Source organism: Momordica charantia (assembly GCF_013281855.1).
Source record: "Momordica charantia cultivar OHB3-1 chromosome 7 unlocalized genomic scaffold, Mcharantia_2.0 BLBB01000007.1, whole genome shotgun sequence".
Taxonomy (NCBI): Eukaryota; Viridiplantae; Streptophyta; class Magnoliopsida; order Cucurbitales; family Cucurbitaceae; genus Momordica; species Momordica charantia.
The window spans coordinates 9,922,805-9,940,002 of NW_028275165.1; the positions used below are offsets into that span (position 1 = coordinate 9,922,805).

The 17,198-nt window shown below is 45.5% G+C and overlaps 1 non-coding gene across 1 annotated transcript; it reads right to left on the reverse strand.

The window, feature by feature from the left end:
• Nucleotides 1-372: 372 nt before the first annotated feature.
• On the reverse strand, nt 373-479 carry LOC148210305 (small nucleolar RNA R71). The gene has a single exon (XR_015792524.1). It is a non-coding gene; the product is annotated as a small nucleolar RNA R71 (small nucleolar RNA).
• Between the last annotated feature and the right edge of the window lie 16,719 nt (nt 480-17,198).

Consider the following 17,198-nt stretch of genomic DNA (forward strand, 5'->3'; position numbering starts at 1 on the left):
AGAGACGTGGCAATGCGAGAATATGCCGCCACGGCTTTTCAGAACTTTGATTCAGGGATAGTCAACCCTATTCCAGCCCACGCAAACTTTGAGCTTAAACCAATGATGTTCCAAATGTTGCAGACAATTGGACATTTTGGAGGGCAGGAACATGAGGATCCACATGATCATCTGAAATCATTCATTCAAATTGCAAATGCATTTCGATTACCTGGTATAACAGACGATGCTCTGAGACTAACACCTTTTCCATTTTCTTTGAAGGACCAAGCTAGAACATGGCTCAATGCATTTCCACCAGGATCCATCACCACATGGGGGTCGTTAGTGGAGAAGTTCTTAACAAAATTCTTCCCACCTACTCGCCACGCTGATATCAGAGAGGAGATCATCTCCTTTAGACAATATGATCGTGAACCTGTTCACGAGGCGTGGGAAAGATTTAAAGAACTAATCAGGAAATGTCCGAACCATGGCTTGCCGGCATGCATCCAGATAGAACATTTCTTTAGAGGTTTAGATCATCCTACTAAGATGATGCTAAACAATGCTGCCAATGGAGCCTTTACAAAGAAGACATTCAACGAGATAGTTGACATCCTAAATGACTTAGCTTCACACAACGAACTATGGTGTTCGCAAAGATCTAGGGCAGCACCAAAGAAGCAAGATCCAGCTGGAGTTTTGGCTCTGGACATTGCGACCTCGATGCAAAAAGAGATGGTTACAATGAACCAGAGGCTAAAAGAGATGGCATTGGGAATAAAAAATCCATTAGCCACGCCGAACAACCTGTGCAGTCGGATTATTGCACTCCTGCCCCTGTTTGCCAAGTCAACGATCTCATTTGTTCATTTTGCAGTGAAAACCATATTTATGATAATTGTCCACATAACCCTGCTTCCGTTTTTTATGTAGGACATGGGAACAATAGGAACTTTAACCCATATTCGAACACCTACAACCCAGGTTGGAGGCACCACCCTAATTTCTCATGGGGAGGTCAAGGAGGTTCGAGCGGTTTTAATCAAGGGTAGAGCCAGCAGAACAAGCAGCCCTATGTTCCACCTACACAGCAATACATCCCGCCGCCGCAACAGCAGTGCAACCAGAGAACACAGACTCCACCAGTTCAAAATAACAACTCAAATCTTGAGAATATGATGAAGGAGTACATGGCCCGAACTGACGCAGTGATACAATCCCAAGCGGCATCAATGAGAAATTTTGAGACCCAATTTGGACAACTCGCCAATGAATTGAAGAATAGACCACAAGGTTCTTTTCCAGGCCATACTGAATTACCAAGACGAGAAGAGAAAGAACAGTGCAAAGCTGTCACCCTTAGGAGTGGACTGGCATATGATGGACCAACAATGCTAACAACAGATGTACAGATTCCGTCCACTGAACCAACTGTAAAGATACCAGAAAAGCCAACAACACCAGAAAAAGAAAATATTAGAAAAGGTAATGAGGACACCCCGAGTGTTCCTCCACAGGTACAGCCTTCTTTTACCCCTACTCCCCCGTTTCCACAAAGATTAGTTAAGAAAAATAATGATTCCCAGTTTAGAAAATTTTTAGATATTTTAAAACAATTGCATATAAATATACCATTAGTAGATGCTCTAGAACAGATGCCAAATTATGCTAAGTTTTTGAAAGATATAGTTTCTAGGAAGAAAAAAATAGGAGAGCATGAACTGGTAGCCATGACAAAATGTAGTAGTGAAGCTGTAGGCAGCCCGCTACCCATTAAATGTAACGATCCTGGCAGTTTTACCATTCCATGTTCCATAGGAGGAAAAAACTTAGGTAGGGCATTATGTGATCTAGGCGCTAGCATTAATCTTATGCCATTATCAGTTTTCAAATCTTTAGGCATAGGAGAAGCTAGACCTACTACGGTTACCCTCCAACTAGCAGATAAATCTATCATAAGACCTGAGGGAAAGATAGAAGATGTTTTAGTCCAGGTGGACAAATTCATTTTCCCTGCGGACTTTATCATTCTAGATTGCGAGGCAGACTTAGACGTTCCCATTATTTTGGGAAGACCATTTCTAGCCACTGGGGATACAGTTTTTAATGTGAGGAAGGGAGAAATTACAATGAGGGTAAATAATGAAGAAGTTAAATTTAACGTTCTAGATGCCATGAAATTACCAGGAGACTTTGAAGAGTGCTCTGCTATAAATAGCTTGAATCCTGTTATGTTTGATGAGTTTTATGACTCGTTAGTTACAGAGATTGAAGAAGAGCTTGATAAGATAGCAGAAGGACCGGAAGATGTGACCAATCCTGTTGAAAAAATACAAAAAGAAGAATGCAAGTCGTTACTTCCGTCCATAGTGGAACCACCCACTTTGGAGCAGAAGCCATTGTCGTCGCATTTGAAATATGTGTATCTAGGGGATAACGACACTGTACCGGTTATTATAACTTCCAATTTATCACCTACTAATGAATATTCTTTATTGCAGATTTTGGAGAAGCACAAAAAGGCCATTGGATGGACGATAGCAGATATTCGAGGGATAAGCCCGGCCTTTTGCATGCACAAAATCTTATTGGAAGAATATGCTAAGAACTTTATCGAGAGTCAAAGGCAATTTTCTTATGAGAATGCTAAGCTGTTTAAGGAAAAAACTAAACAGTGGCATGATAGGCGTCTTCGACCAAACAATCTTCAAGAAGGTGATCTGGTTCTGTTATTCAATTCTAGGTTGAAACTTTTTCCTGGGAAACTTAAGTCTAGATGGTCTGGTCCCTTTCAAATTTTTAAAGTCTACCCATATGGGGCAGTGGATCTAGTTGACTCTAAGGGAAATGTTTTTAAGGTAAATGGGCAGAGACTTAAGCCGTATTTTGGAGAACCAGTGGATAGAGGAAAAACCTCTATTCAACTTTCAGGTCAATAAATTTTTGCGAAAAATGTTTTTTTTTCCTTCTTATCCGTTTTTGAAAGAACAAAAGTAAAGGAAGGAAGTCTTTGTATCTTGTATTTTCTCTTTGTTTCATTATAAAGTTTTTCTTATTAAGAGAATGTTTTTGAAAACGTTGAAAAAAAAAGAAAAAAAAAACGTTGAAGAAAAAAAAAAGAAATAAAAAAAAGAAAAAAAAACGTTGAAAAAATTTTTTTTTACGCAGGCGCCTGCCCTTTGCGAAAATAAAAATCACGCAGGCGCCTGGCGCCTGCCCTGTTTTTCCAGCATTTCGAAAACTCTCAGGTTCGAGAAGTCGTGCAACATATCTACAACTTTAGGGCTTCATTGGATTTTGCGGTTTTACCTTCATGGCCTCCAGCGCTAGCTGCTATCCTTGGTCATCCATCTTCCAGTACTGACACTGATCCTAGTCCACAACCTCTGACTTCATGAAGGGGAGGTTCCTTCTTTGCTATTTTTTGTTTTTTATTCTTTTGGTTAATGACGTAGTGTGCATATTCTAGCATTACTACGCATGTTTTTTTGTATTGATTATGTTTTGAGCTCAGTTGAAGCATGAATAAATTAGTATCGTTTATCTTCTGATCACTTAAAGTATGCCTTCACTTAGCCTTAGTTTAGCTTTTCACATGCCTATTTTGAAGCATCTGAGCTGTGCATGTGATTTCATGTCGATGATGATTATAAGAGATTGTTGAGTTTTCTGTTCTATGTCTGACTAACCTTTGAGCTATTTCCTTTGTTTATGTGATAAACTCATTTTCTTTTATGTCTTTTTTATCTTTACAGGCTTTAAGCTTTTTCTTTGCCCCTATATAGGATGTCCTTGTCCTTTTTACTGTTAAGCCTTTTTTTCATCCGATGCAAAAGTCTTTTCCCAGTGAGGACACTGTCTCTCTTAAGTTTGGGGGGGACAGTCGTTGTGTCAGTCGTTGTTTCAGAAAGATAAGGTGTTATTTATATTTAAAAAAAATCATGCTATTTTCTTTTGAAAAAGAGTCAGTTGGAAAGAAAGAAAATGTTGAAAAAGCACTTAGCTAAAAAAATAAAAACGAAAGAAAGGAAGAAAAAAAAAGTTGCAAAAGAGTAAAAAAAAAAAAAAAAAAAGTATTGTTGAGAGAAAATAAGAGTGGGGAAAAGACTTGTGTTAGAAAGAAAAGAGTGGTAAAAACAATGAGAGTTAAAGAAAATGTATTTATGATTCCCGAGTTCTACTGTAGACACCGATTTAGTTTTAGGTTGGGTGTTGACTTTGAAAATAGCAGTAAGGATGGTGATAAGTGACTTCGTGTTTCTCATTGTCGTCGTCTTATGACCTAGCTGTAGTTTCAAAGTCTTTCTACGAGTAGCTGTGGTTGAAACCGATGTTAGTGTGTGGAAACCTCAGGGGCTAGTAGCCGGTCTTTCAGATGTAAAAGTCTTAGTGTAAGGAGGGAGTGTGCAGATTCCTTAGGGGTATTTGAAAACGTTTTCTGTTTTTGAAAGAGAAAAAAGATTTTGAAAGAAAAAGTTTTTATCATTTCAAACTTGGTTTATAGTGACTAAGTTTACAAAGGCAATAGAATGGTAGGCTTTGACATCTTTTCCCTGAGACAATTTATGATTGAACATCTCGGTTGCTTTTGCTTTTCCTTGTCCATGTGTTAGAAAGCTGATTAAAGTTGCTAAGTTTTGCTTGAGGACAAGCAAAAAGTTAAGTTTGGGGGTGTGATTACGCTTGTTTACATGCGTAAAAAGAAGGTTTTAGATGCTGTTTTTACAATGTTTCAGCTTTGTTTCGGATTTTTCTCGATCGTTTGAGTTCCAATTCATGCAAAATTCATATATTATGGTTTGTGGTTGGCTTATATTGTATTTATGACATTTTAGGACCATTTGGGAGTGCAAATTAATCAAAAGAAGCACAAAGGCGGAAAAACCTTCATGGGAGGTGCCAGGCGCCTGGGAAGCCTGCAGAAAAACTGTTTTTCTTCCAAACTGTTTTTCTTCCAACTTTGCCCTTAATGAAACGCGTCTTCCAATGCGTTTTGGTGGTTCCAACCGATGCATATGTGTAGAAGAAGTGTTCCACTATCAGTTTGAGCACGATTTGGTCAGTCAAAAGAGTTGGAAATGGGTGATTCACCATCGTTTTAGGACCTACCTAACCAAGTCTGCACTGCTATAAATTCCAGCAACTTCTCCACCAAAATCATCAAGCCTTGCTTCCTTCTCTTGATCATAGTGTTTCTTTGTTGCTTTCTAAGTACTTTTGAGTTGCTTTCATTAGTTGCTTTTGGTTTTTAAATCCCGAGTACTTTACATTCCTTTATTGAGCTTTGCTTTGTTTCCATTTGTACTTAGTTATTTTCTACTTATTCAAATATATAAAAATCCAGCACTTTGCTTATCTTCCCTTTGCCTTTACTTTATTTTTAGTTAAGAGAGTTGTGTTTTTGGAGGAAAGAGCACGTGACACTCCCCCTTGCTTGAAAGAGAAGGGCGAAGCTCTCAATCCCGATAAAAACTCTCCGTTAGTTAACTTTTGTTTTTCACACATGCATTCCACATTCAACCGTTTTACTTGCTGTATTTTCTTCAATATGTCTTTCTAAATTCCCGTCTCTAGCCCGGTTATGGATAGTTAGCCTTTTATGTCTAAAAAGGGTTGCTTAGAGGTAGTGTTTTTGCTTTCCATTCATTGCTCAACATGTTTTCCCAAAAAGTTAGGATTTAGAGAAGGCCACTGTAAGTCTTAACAAGTCAATACTGAAAAGGTTGCTTATTTGCATTGTTGAGTGGTTAAACCGAGGAGAGGAGGGCCTTAGACATAAGGGTTCCGCTTAAGTAGCCTAGACATAAGACCTTGACCCGAGGTTGCGACTATTTCCATCCTAAAACTAAGATATATCTCATAATAGACATATTAGGGAATGTCTTAGGACTTTGAACTTGCTTAGACATAAGTCAAGTGAGAAGCGTAGTCGTTGGTTTCTAAAGAAAAATGCATCTTGTCCTTAGCATATCCTTGATTCTTTGTTGGCTAACTTGAAGTAATTCGAGCTAGGTTTTATCATTATAAGTCCAAATCCCAAATCCAAAACCATTATTTGTGACCACTTCCCATTTTACAAGAATCACTCATTCCAACATTCACTATTCTTTAAAACTTTAGAGTTTGGAAATTATTTAGAAGTCCTTGAGGATCGATACTTGGATACTCCATCCATTTTATATTACTCTGACAGGTGTGCGCTTGCATCTATATAATTGTTATCACGCTTAGTGCGTGCGTTCAGCAAAAACGCCCAGTCACTTGCGTTGACCCCTGTTTTTATTTTGCAGCCATGGTTTGCGGATTTGCAAGCAGCGTGAAGCGCAAGTCCAAAGGCCGAGCCCATGCTCTTGAAGCCGCCCAGAGTTCGAAACCTGCCACCCCTGCCGTGGCAGGGCCTGCCTCGGAAGATCCAGCCCCAGTGATCGAGCTGGAGTCTTCTGGGGGTCCCTCGAGGGAGAAGCGCCCCAGGGATCAGACCGAGGCGGTGGACGCCCTGCCTTTGGGCGAGGAGGTGAGGGAGGAAGTCCCTCTGAAGCGAAGGAGGAAGAAAAAGAAGACGATCTCCCCCTTGGAGGTCGGAGCTTGCGGGGTCTTGCCTGCGAGTTTCGCAGATCGGGTGGACGATCCTGAGGCCAGGATGGGCGGGACATCCGACGTGACGGCACGGTTCAGAGTTCAGCCGTCAAGTGCCGGGGTGAGGGACCATGTGTCCATCTCGGCTGCAAGTTTGGACCGCTGCCTAAGGAGGGCGTCCAAATTTGTGAGCGACCCAGGGTCCGTTCTGCAGAGGACCATCGACTACGCCGCTGAGGTAAGACAGGTGTCCATTTTGGCTCAATTTACCTAACAGGTAGCTCGGTCTAACTTTCTTCTTTGTACCTTGTCTCAAGCGTTTGTTGCTTCCATTCAATCGGCTCTGGCCGTAAAGGCCGAGCTGGATGGGAGGGAAGTTCTGGCAGCGAGGGAGAAAGAGGAGTTCTCTGCTGCCTTGGAGGCTGCTTCCTCCACCATGAAGGATGAGCTGCTGAAGGCTCACTCTGAGGTGGAGATTTTGAAGGCCGAGGTGGAGACCCAGGCCGAGCTGCTGAAGAAGGAAGAGGACAGGCGCAAGGCCCAACTCCGAGCTGCCCATGCTATCACCAGGGGCTTGGAGAAGGAGAAGTTCCAACTCCTGAAAGAGAAGGACGACATGTTCCAGGCGCTTGAAGCGAAGGACAAGGAGCTGGAGCATGCGACTGCCGAGCTGGAGACGGCGAAGGAGCGTCTCAGCAATGGAGTCCTACTGGAGGAATCGTTTAGGTAGTATCCTGACTTCGATGGATTTGCCAAGGACTTCTCTGACGCGGGCTTCAAGTTCCTCATGAAGGGCATTGCTTCCGACATGCCTGACCTTCAGATCGATCTCAACGGTCTGAAAAAGAGGTATGCCGAGAAGTGGGCGTCTGGGCCTGGCGGCACCCCTGGCCCCCAAGCGTTGGTGGATCAGTATGTCAGAGATCTGGACTCTGACTACTCTGATCTAGAAGAGGACCAGGTCGGCACCACATAGGAGGGCGCTCCTCAGGCGGACTCTTAGGCGATCATCCTTCATGAGGCTTTTCTCTGTCTCTCTTCTCTTTCTTTCTTGTTTGTAAGTGTCAGGGCAGAGCTGCAAGGTCTATAAGCCTTGGCTCTGCTCTTCATTCAATAAAGGGGCTCCCATTTGTTTCTACTTTGTTGTTGGCAACCTCTTTTCTTTGCTTTTTCTTTGAACTGCAGCTAATGTCACCTCGCACCTCTTTTTTTTGAGGTCGCGCCTTTAATTAAAATAATTTGAAAGTTTGAATTTGAATCTCTGTCTAGCATTCAATGCATTGCACCAACTCTGGATTTTTTAACATCGCCCCCTTAACTTAAAAACGTTAAAAGGCTAAAATCCTAAGTCCGTAGCTATTCTTCACATCGCTCCTCGTACCCCCAAGTTCGGAGGCTTGACCATTTTGAACTTTTCACATCGTCCCTTTACCTTGAAGGTAGGTGTTTCGCATCGTCCCTTTACCTTGAAGGTAGGTTTGAATTTTAAGTTCATGAGCGGTTTCGGCATCGCACCTCGTACTCTTAGGTTTTGGAGGATTGAATTTGAACCGACTGCTGGAATGCGACCGCGTGGGAGTCCGTGGCCCCCATTTAATTTCTGGTCGAACTCGGAATCATGAAATTAAATCATCACATTTATTCGGATCATAATTCTTGTGGACAGTGTTTACAGACCCATTGAAAACCCTTCCGGCGTTTCAAGGATAATAACGCTTCAGGTGCTCCGCGTTCCACGGGTGCGCGAGGACGTCTCCTTGCAGATCGGCCAATACGTACGTCCTAGGTCGGACTATGCCCTTGACCTCAAACGGGCCCTCCCAGGCCGGATCAAGGGCACCCACATGTGTTTGGACCCTCCTTAAGACCAGATGTCCGACCTGAAAGGCCCGAGGTCGAACGCGGGCATTGTAATGTCTGGCCATTCTGCCCTGATATTCCGCCAGGCGTAGCTGGGCCATTGCTCTTCTTTCTTCCAACAAGTCGAGGTTGAGGAGCAGCTCTTCCTCATTTGCCGTAGGCTCGTAATGCTCTACTCTGTTAGATGGCATGCCGATCTCAACCGGGACTACAGCTTCGGATCCGAAGGCCCGGGAGAACGGGGTCTCACCCGTCGATTCTCTTTGGGTGGTCCGGTACGACCATAGAACCTCTGGTAGCTCCTCGGCCCACCTGTCTTTCTTGGAGTCCAATCTAAGTTTGATGCCACGCTTGATGATCTTGTTGACTGCCTCCACCTGTCCATTAGCTTGCGGATGCGCGGGGGACGAGCTAAGGTGACTGATGCCAAGCTTGCTGCAAAAGTCTTTGAACTTGGCGTTGTCAAACTGCTTCCCATTGTCTGTCACAATGGCCTGCGGTATACCAAAGCGACATATGATATTTGTCCATACGAAGGATGTGACTCTGGATTCCGTTATGTGGGAGAGCGCCTCGGCCTCGGCCCACTTGGTGAAGTAATCCACAGCAACCACAACGAACTTGGTCTGGCCCTTGCCCAAAGGGAAAGGACCAATGATATCTACCCCCCACTGCGCGAATGCCCATGGGGCCGAGATGGGGGTGAGCAGCTCGGGGGGTTGGTGGATTATGGTTCCGTGGCGTTGGCAATTGTCGCAAGTTCTAACGAACTTCTTGGCGTCCTGGCTGAGGGTCGGCCAATAGTATCCTTGTCGGATCACCTTGGCTGACAACGACCGGGCGCCTGAGTGATTGCCGCACACTCCTTCGTGGATCTCTCTGAGGACGTACAGGCCCTCTTTAGGGGTTAGGCATCTCAATAGAGGCAGGGAAAAGCCGCGCCGGTACAATGTTCCACCTCGGACCACGAACCGAGCTGCTCGCCTTGCCAACTTTCTGCGCTCCTTGGGGTCTTGTGGTGAGTTGCCCCTAATGAAGTCCACAATCGAGTCCATCCATGAGGATTCTGGAGCGCCGATCTCCATCAGATCTGGCTCTGAGATCGAGGGATTATTTAAGATCTTGACGGGGACCGACCTGGCCAGGTCGGTCTCGTACGCTGATGCTAACTTGGCCAAGGCGTCCGCATTAGAATTTTCTGCTCGTGGAACCCGACTTACTTCGTGAGTTCGAAACTGGGCGAGGTACGATCTGACCTTGCCCAAATACTTCTCCATTCGGGAGTCTTTGGCTTGGTACTCTTCCTTGATCTGGCTCACAACCAGCTGGGAGTCACTGAAGACCTTAACACAAGAGGCCCCCAATGCTCTAGCGATTCGCAGGCCGGCAATAAATGCTTCATACTCAGCCTCGTTGTTAGAAGTTCGAAAGCCAAACCGCAAGGCATACTCAAATCGCTCGCCTCCTGGTCCAAGCAAGAGGACCCCGGCTCCGCACCCCTTCTCATTGGAGGATCCGTCGACATAGACTGTCCACGGTAGGTCGGACTCGCTCAGCTCGAAAGGTGGTGTGAGCTCGGCTATGAAATCTACCGCTGCTTGTCCTTTCAACGCAGTTCTGGGTTCGAACTGGATGTCGTACTCACTTAGCTCCATTGCCCACTTCATTAGGCGTCCAAAAGCTTCTGGCTTATGGAAGATGCTTTTTAGGGGCAAGTTAGTGAGCACCACCACCGTATGGGCTTGGAAGTATGGTCTAAGCCGTCGGGCCGAGGTGACTAAAGCGAGGCCAACTTCTCCATTTGAGGGTATCTCGTCTCGGCTTCGGTCATAGCCTTGCTTGTGTAGTAGACCGGGTTTTGCCGCGCTTCCTCTTGCCTGATTGGGGCCGAGCTGACGACACTGTCAGACACTGCTAAGTACAATTGGAGCTTGTCCCCCGGCATGGGCTTGACGAGCAAAGGTGCCGAACAGAGGTAGCTCTTCAATTGCTGAAATGCTTGTTCGCACTCCGCTGTCCATTCAAACGGCCCTTTCTTGCGTAGGACTTTGAAGAAAGGAAGGCACTTGTCTGTCGACCTCGAAACAAACCGGTTCAGGGCCGCAATCCTGCCATTGAGGCACTGAAGCTACTTCAGCGTTTTAGGTGCCTCCATCTCGATCACGGCTTTAATCTTTTCGGGGTTGGCCTCGATTCCCCGGTTGTTCACCATGAAGCCAAGGAATTTTCCCGAAGAGACTCCAAAGGCACATTTAGTTGGGTTGAGCTTCATTTGATATGCCCTCAAGACCTCGAAGGCTTCGGTCAGATCGGAGAGATGCGACTTAGACTGCTTGCTCTTGACAAGCATGTCGTCCACATACACTTCCATATTTCGGCCGATCTGCTTGGCGAACATTTTGTTCACCATTCTCTGGTAGGTCGCTCCTGCGTTCTTTAACCCGAAGGGCATAACCTTGTAACAGTACAGACCTTGGTCTGTTATGAAAGCGGTATGACCTTGATCTGGGACATGTATCTTGATTTGGTTGTACCCAGAGTAGGCGTCCATGAAGGTGAGCAGTTCGTGCCCGGCTGTGGCGTCCACGAGCTGATCAATCCTCGGCAGTGGGAAGCAATCTTTCGGGCATGCCTTATTTAAGTTCGTAAAATCTACGCACATTCTCCACTTTCCGTTAGATTTTTTAACTAATACAACATTGGAGAGCCACTCGGGATACGAAATTTCTCTTATGTATTCAGCTTTCAAAAGTTTGCTAACTTCCTCGACAATTACATCACTCCTCTCCTTGTTTGTAGGTCTTCTCTTTTGTTTCACAGGTCGGAATGATGGATCTATGCTGAGGCGATGCGTCATAACTCGCGGGTCAATGCCAGGCATGTCCTCATGGGACCACGCAAAGACGTCCGAGTTGGATCTGAGGAAGTGAATTAGCTCCTCTCTGTCGGTGGCCCCCAGCTTGGTTCCTATGCTTACTTGCTTCTCGGGACTAAGCAGAGGAACAAGCTCGAGCTCCTCAGTGGGTGCGGCAAACTCCTTCCTCGGCAGGTCGGCCTCGAACTCGAGCGTCCCATCCCTACCGGCGAGAGTTTCGAGGGCGCAGACCGATGAGCCTTTGAGTGCGGAGGCATAACACTCCCTCGAAGCGGTCTGTTCTCCTCGGACTTGCCCACGCCATTGGGGGTGGGATACTTCAAAACTTGATGGAGCGTTGAGGGAATGGCCCGAAATGAGTGGATGATGGGTCTCCCAAAGATGGCGTTATAAGCCGATCTACCGTCAATTACCACGAACTCGGCCATTTGAGTGACCCGAGTTTGGTCCTACCCCAGCGTGACCGGCAAGTCGATGCAACCCTCTGGGATGACCGATTCTCCAGAGAACCCAACCAGGGGTGTCGGGCTTTTCTTCAATTGCGACCTCGTCCATCCCAGGGCGAGGTAGGTCGGTAAGGACAGGATGTTAGCGGAGGCGCCCCCGTCTACCAGCACTCTCCTGACCACCACATGGTCAATCAAGGGAGCGATCACAAGTGCATCATTGTGGGGCAGGTTGACCTCCTCCAAGTCTGCACCGTCGAAGGTGATTGGGTAGGTCGGCCCCTGCTCCCTGATGATGCACACCTCGCGCCTGGCTGCACGAGCTAACTCCTTTCTTTTATGTCCGGACTGACCTCCGTTTGGCCCTCCGAAAATGGTATTGATGACCGCAGGTCAGTCAGTGCGCCGGGGCGGCGTCCTTGAGCGCTTTCGCTCTTCCTTTTTCTCTGCTGAGCTGGTCCTGGGCTTTCCCACAAATTTCTTGAAGTAGCCATCTTGAATTAGATCCTCAATTTGGCGCTTCAACTCCCAGCAGTCCGACGTGTTGTGGCCGTGCTCCCGATGGAAGCGGCAATACTTGTCCTTGCTGCGCCTCTCCGGGGCTCCCCGAAGCTTCTCAGGACGCTTGAGTAGTTTTTCCATTCCAGACTCTTCGATGTTCGTTAGGATCTCGGAAATTGGAATCGTGGTCAGGGTGAAGCGTTCGTAAGGTCGACTCCTGGTAGGTCCGCTCTCCGCCCTTCGATACTCAGCTCGGCCGCTGGAAAAGGATCCCTTGTCCTTGGACTTGGGATCTGCCTTTTCTACATCTTTTCCACTTCTGCCCCGGCCGATCTTTCGTTCCGGTCGGCCGGTTTTGGTTCGGAGGAGCTCCTGTCCATCGATGACTTTCTTTGCCTTCTGAAGCACCTCGGCGAAGGTGGCTGGGGCCTCCTCTCCAAGTTTCACCGTGAGGGCTTCGTCGGCTAGACCGGTGAGGAAATAGCACATGGCCGAGTCATCGGAACAGTGCGCGACCTTCAACTGCTCCTCCTGGAATCTGGTGACATATTCCCGCAGCGTCTCACCCTCCTTCTGTCTGATGGTAGCGAGATGGGTCGCTGTCTTTTTGTCATAGTGCCGAGAAGAGAACTGGGCGAGGAACTCCTTGCTCAGCTGAGAGTAGGTCGAGATCGACCTGGCTGGCAGTCTCCGATACCACAATCGCGCGCTGCCAGTAAGCGCGATCTGAAAGGCGCGGCATTTGATTGCGTCTGATGCCGCTTGGAAGTCCATGAGGCCTTCAAAGACTTCAACATAGTCCTTGGGGTCCTTCGTCCCATCATAAGACTTCACGGTAGGAGCTTTGAACTTCGGAGGGATCGGTGCTTCCAAAACGTCCGAGGTGAAGGGCGATTCTCCCAAGTCGCCATCGTTCAGTGAATCTTCTTTCTGCTCACATTTGGCCTTTAAGGCCTCCACCTGAGCATCGAGCTTGCCCCTCAGCTGGTCGAACTCCTCCCTTGTGACCACCCCTGCGGGATTGTGAGAGGATTCAGCCTGCTGGTTGGAGCTCCTGTGTGAGCGGGATGGCGACTGCCCTTTTCGGAGAGACGAACCTCTCTTTCTGTTGAGATGCTCACGGAGGTCTCCCCTCTGGCGAGTGTACCCCTCGCTCTCGTTGTCTTCGGGACGTTCCTCCTCGGCTGGGCCGAGGTGGGAACCCCTTTGCTCGCGTACGTCCACGCGCGTCACTCGATTTTCAGATCGGGACCCTGCGCCTGCAGCTAGTATCATATCGTTATACATTTCCTCCATGGACCGCATTTGTGTGCGCATTGCCTCCATCTCTCTCTGGAGTGCATCAAAGTTCTCACTTGTTGGAGCCGGGGCTGGACCCCGGGCGCCCTTCTTAGAGGTCCCACCTCGGCCACGGGTGGCCTTGGACGTCCTCGGGTGCGCAGGCGGTAGGACTGGTGCGGTGATTCGTGCCGACCTGCGGAGGGGTTCTGTTGCGAGGCCGTCGTGACCTTGCCCCTCTACCGCTGCTGCTCCGACCTCCCTCTGGTGGGCATCGCTGGCAGCTAGGGTCCTCCGATTCGCCGTATTGGTCGAGTTTGCCGGTTGAACCATTTTCGCTCGCGTAATGGTTTAAAAAGATTGGAATGACTTAGATTGTCAGTTCCCACAGACGGCGCCAAATGTTTATGCAAGGATATGCACAACAGTGTATTCCAGATTGCAGCTCGAACTCGGCCTCTGGACCGATCTGAATCCTTGGGCGGACCTGCACAAAAAGGTGAGCACTCCGACGATCAAGTCAGTATAGGTCGGATTCCCAGTTTAGTTCGAGGCTAGAAACCATCGTACCTGATCGTGGAGTGAAGTCCTCTACTTATGGGTGGTAGTCCCGCTAATCTCGCAACGGTTACACCCGGTAATCTCGGGATCGTCGGTTACACCCAGTAATCTCGGGACCGACGATTATGCCCGATAATCACGCCGCTGACTGTAGTTCGCATCGGCCCCCACCGAGCTTCCCGGTAGGTCGGACCTCGGCCAGGTTCACCTCGGCCCTCATACTTAGCATCTGTCAACGCTAGTAGTGGTGATCTCGGCCGTCCGAGCTGGGCATGACTTATGAGCCATCTTGGAGAACCAATAGGGGTCCTCCACGTGTCCAGGGTATTCCCTTCCCCAAACAAAGTGTTTGGCGTGTCTCGTGAGTTGTTTATTATATCTGGCAATGCTTATTGGATATGGACGTTGGATATTAAGTGTTTGGCTGAATTGTGTTGGGCTTCAATCGTTTGCAATTTGTTGACTATGCTTTGTTATGACTAAACTCACTGTGGCGCGGTTGTTAAGAATTGATATGTTGTGAAAGCATGTTTGGTTTATTGTTTTGCTATTAGAATGATGTTTATGTTGTGGAAGCATGCTGAATTGTGTTGGTAAGCTGAGAGATGCATTGAAATCATACTAGTGGTGGTGTTGTTGATGGGCGTTGTGGTGGTTGGAGTTATTAGGGAAATAGTACTGAAATCTTGGTTGGAGGCTAGAAATGTTATGTGGATCGAGTTATGAAAGTTATGAAGTGAATGGGAGAGTGTCAGGGCCTCGGATATAAATGGTCGAGGGCTGATACGTCACTAATTGGGTATCGAGGCCTCGGGTATAAATGTTTGGGAGTCGATACGCCAATATTGGATAAAGATGAGCATCGAGGCCTCGGGTATCAATGGTCGGGGGTCGATGCGAGGAGTCTTTCGAAAGGAGAACTATTGGGGCCTTGGGTAAAAATGGTCAAGGGCCAATAGTTGAAAATACATCGAGGCCTCGAGTATAAATGGTCGAGGGTCGATGCACTAGTGTCGGGGCTCTGGGTATAAATGGTCAGGGGCCGACACTACCAACAGAATGACCTTGGAAAGCTTGAATAGCTGAGGTGAACATAGATGTACTTGAGGTGTTAGGGAGCCAAGTGGACGGTAGTTGTTTTTATATGATTGTGGTTAGCATCGGGTCTTATAGAGCATGTTTATGGTTGAATGTATAATGTAATAGTAGAGCATGTCTATGGTTGTTCGCATACTGTAATGATAGAGCATGACGATGTATGTTTCCTTTATAGTTATGAGCATGATGTTTGTATGTGCTTGGTGAGGGCTACTTACGGAGTATATTTTATATACTCACCCCCCCCTTCTACAATGATTGTTTCAGGTGAAGGACTCGTGGGTGACCATGGTGATGGGACGGAGGAGACATGACGAGCGAGGATCATAGGCTGTTTAGTTATTCCTGTTTAGTTTAAGTCATTGGTTAAGGCCTTATGTTGTGGCCAATAAACGGTTTATTTGTATTTGAATAATTGTGAGATTTTTTTCCTTGTGGTTAGTTTTGCTTCGGGATAGGTGCCTATTTGAGTTTTGTTCCATTTGTTTAGTTTCATATAGATTGAATAATAAACTTGCATCGTGAAGTGGTTCACGAATGTTGTTGAATGTTATTCCATGAGATTGATTTATCGTTAAATTGATGAGGATTGAAACTTGATTTTATAAGTTGTGTGCATAGGAAGTTGGCAGGATGTAGTCGGGGTTAAATTTGATTAGTTGGGTAGTTAATGTAACCTAGAGGTGTGCGGAAAATTCTGGGTCGTTACACTTACTCTATGCTTCACTGAAAAAGAAAAATAAATAAATAAATAAATAATCGTTTTGACCATAATTCATTAGAATTTACGTTTCCTAAAATTTAACTAAGAAGTCAATTATTTAACCGGACATATGTCCTCGACCAAAAGAAGCTTTGTTCACATCTCCACCTGCATTAAAAGAAACCCAAGAAATGAATGTTACACTTGAAAATTAATTTTAGCAAAACAAAATATTAATTTCTTTTATGTCGTTAATTATTTTTGGGATTAAATATATAATTTTTCACAAAACTGAAAGTACTATAACAAATACAACTGAATTTACCATATATTGACCCATTTTCCAGCAGAAAAATAACACTATCCATTTGTTGATTTAAACAGCCATGGAAAAAGCGGAAGGTGATCAATTTCCATCATAAATGCAAAGGAAGAATCGCTTTACCTAACAGCATCCCTTTGAAAGCAAGCTGCCTCAAGCCTAAGCCTCATCTCACGTTTAATGCACACCCACCTTATTCTAAATTAAAATTACCAAACTATTCACTTTTTTTTTCTCTCTTGTAGACATATTGCATTGGGGGAGAGAATTTGAATTTATAATCTATGCTATTATAAATAACTCGAGCTATGTTTAAGATGTTTAAAAAGCTACCACTTAATATTTAACACTATTTAAAATATTCAAATACCATTATGCTTCTTGTAATTTCTACTTTCAATTTAAGCCGTTTTTCTAATTTTTAGCCGTTGTTCATCTCGCCAATATAGTCCCATAGTTTTTGTTACCGAGATATCTATTATTTCATTGTTTTAATGGATTCTTTTTTTTTTTATAATTCGCTCCCATGCGACAGATAGTCAAATCTAAACTCAACCCTTCTATATATCTTCTTTCTTTCCTCACAGGTAAGACGCACAAGAACATCGAAAAATCCTAATGCAGATTCGTGTAAAATACTCAAATTACGATTAACCGACACATAATATATCTGCTCACATTTTGGGTTAAGGTCATAATTTGCAAAGAATATTGTATGATGTTAATAGAACGATCAGGTAGAATGAAATATTAGCTGGGATTCTTTTATTTTTTTTCCCTACTTTTAAAGCTCCAAATTAAGTTTGCAATAAATTTGAAAATTAGTCTCCACCCTTTAGCTAATAATTAATACAATAGCTAGTAAGTTCAAGAGTCACTGACACACCAACAAAAATTACCATATTTGACAAAGACTTTCTTCAAAGCAAGACAAGGAAACAAAACCATAGAAATATTAGCTGAACTCTCATCATCCCCATTCTTCTCCCAATG